At 39.4% G+C, this 2,170-nt stretch overlaps 1 pseudogene; it reads right to left on the bottom strand.

Annotated features, from left to right (window-relative positions):
• Positions 1-727: 727 nt before the first annotated feature.
• Positions 728-2,170, bottom strand: part of LOC102755143 — a 13,049-nt pseudogene continuing 11,606 nt past the window's right edge.

A 2,170-nucleotide genomic window follows, 5' to 3' on the forward strand; every position in this document is an offset into this window, starting at 1 on the left:
AAATTGCTTTCAGTCATTTGCTATTAATAATAATGCTATAGTGAATAACCTTGTATATAGGTCACTTGGTCCTTTACTATATTCCTAGACATAGAATTGTTAGGCTAAAGGGCATGTGCTTTTTCTTTTCTTTTTTCTTTTTTTTTTTACCACCAAGTTGAAATTTGTGGTTTTGTTCATATACAAATCCTAATGTATAAAAAGCCAGGGGCTGTCATGACTGAAACAACCAGACGGACGACTGAACAGCAGGCTCCATGGAGTGACAAGGCCGGCAGTGGCGGGGAGCAGTTGGGGGCGATCAGGCCGGCGGGAGTGGGCAGTAAGGGGCAACCAGGCCAGCGGGTGGGAGGTAGTAAGGGGCGACCAGGCCAGTGGGGTGGAGCAGTTGGGGGCAACCAGGCCTGCAGGGGAGGCAGTTGGGGGTGATGAGGCCAGCAGTTAAAAATAAATGTTAAGAGTCTCAGGAACCACTCAGGAGTCTATGGACCACACTTTGGAAACATTATCACAGATCAAGGGTTGGTTGGCAAATTATTTTCTTATACCTGGTATATTCTGCTTCCTGCTCGTTTTTGTAAAGCTTATGAACTAAAAATGATTTATGCATTTTTAAATAGCTGAAAAGTTTAAGAGTAATATTTTGTGCTAGTAGAATATAATAGTCAATTTTCTATGGTTTCTAAACACTTAACCACTGGTGAGTCCTATAAGATGCTGTTACTCTTCATAGTTCAGGTGCATGACCTTCTGTGAAAGCCCAACTTGCCTTTCTTTCTACCCACCAAATTAATTTGTCTTTCCAGAAGTCTTGTCAGATGTTTTCTTTGTTGGCCTCTCCATGTTGCTGCTTTATTTGAAAGATTTCATTTTCCAGCTGCACACAATAGTCCTTTCAATCTCATAATTCTTACTGACCAGGGGTACCCAGTTTGACTACATTTCTTTTAATTTAGATCCAGCTGTGAGTTGCATGTTCTTTTGCTGCCAGTTTAAATCTTGAATATGTTTCCTTAACTTCTGGAGCTCTTTCTGTGCACGTTCAATCATGTGAACTAGATTTTCATGATATATTTCCCAGGCATTGCATCCATGCTGTGACATCAGTTCTGGATTCTCAATTCGAACCGCTTGATGCTGTAACTGGGCTACAGAATTGTTTACACATTCTTTCCCTGCAGCAACGACATTTTTCTGACTGGAGGAAGGGGCTGGAAGTTTGTGTAGTTTTATACTGAGCAATGCAATTGGTTGACGAACAGCCAGTCTTTCAAATTTATTTCTCATCCTGTTGGTTTCAAAAGCAGAATAACACGGGGCTGTCAGGTAGAAGAAAATTAGTGAGCATACTGTGAAAAATACAGATGATATATGATAGAATTATACACTTGAAACTTATATACTGTGTTAACCAATGTCACCCCAATACATTTAATTTAATAAAAAAGAAAATTAGTCCTTTGTAATGTGAGTTATAAATACTTTTTTCCTAGTTTGTCTTTTGACACTCTTTTTAAATCTGCCCCTAAGGATATTTTCTCTATTGATTTTTTTTTCTTTTTTTCTTCTTCTTTTTTTTTTTTTAGAGAGAGAGTGAAGGGGAGGGAGGAAGGGGGAGAGAGAAAGAAAAATAATTTATGCGAGACCTCTAACCACCCAGCCAGACCTATATCATTTTTTTATAACAGGAAAAGCCTTCTTATACTTCATGATCTGAATCATTAGCTGATTGAGTTATTAAACAGTGGTAAGATATATCACTCAAACATTTTGTTTTAATTCAAAACATCTAAAATTGCATTTATTCAATAGTCTTTGGCTATAGAGCAAAAACCAAATCAATATATTTTATTGATTTCAGAGAGGAAGGGAGAGGGAGAGAGAGATCGAAACATCAATGATGAGAAAAAATCATTGATCACCTGGCTCCTGCATGCCCCCTACTGGGGATTGAGCCCACCACCCAGGCATGTGCTCTGACCAGGGAATCCAACTAGGAGACCTTTTGGTGCATCGGATGGTGCTCACCAACTGAGCCTCAAGGGCCAGGGTTCATTCATTTCCTTTTTTAAAAATTTTATTTATCTTTATTGTTGAAAGTATTACAGATGTTCCCCTTTTTTCTCCCATTGATCTTCTCCACCCCCACTGCCCTCCCCCCACCCCAGGG

The sequence above is a fragment of the Myotis davidii genome, unplaced genomic scaffold (assembly GCF_000327345.1).
Source record: "Myotis davidii unplaced genomic scaffold, ASM32734v1 scaffold9, whole genome shotgun sequence".
Lineage (NCBI taxonomy): Eukaryota > Metazoa > Chordata > Mammalia > Chiroptera > Vespertilionidae > Myotis > Myotis davidii.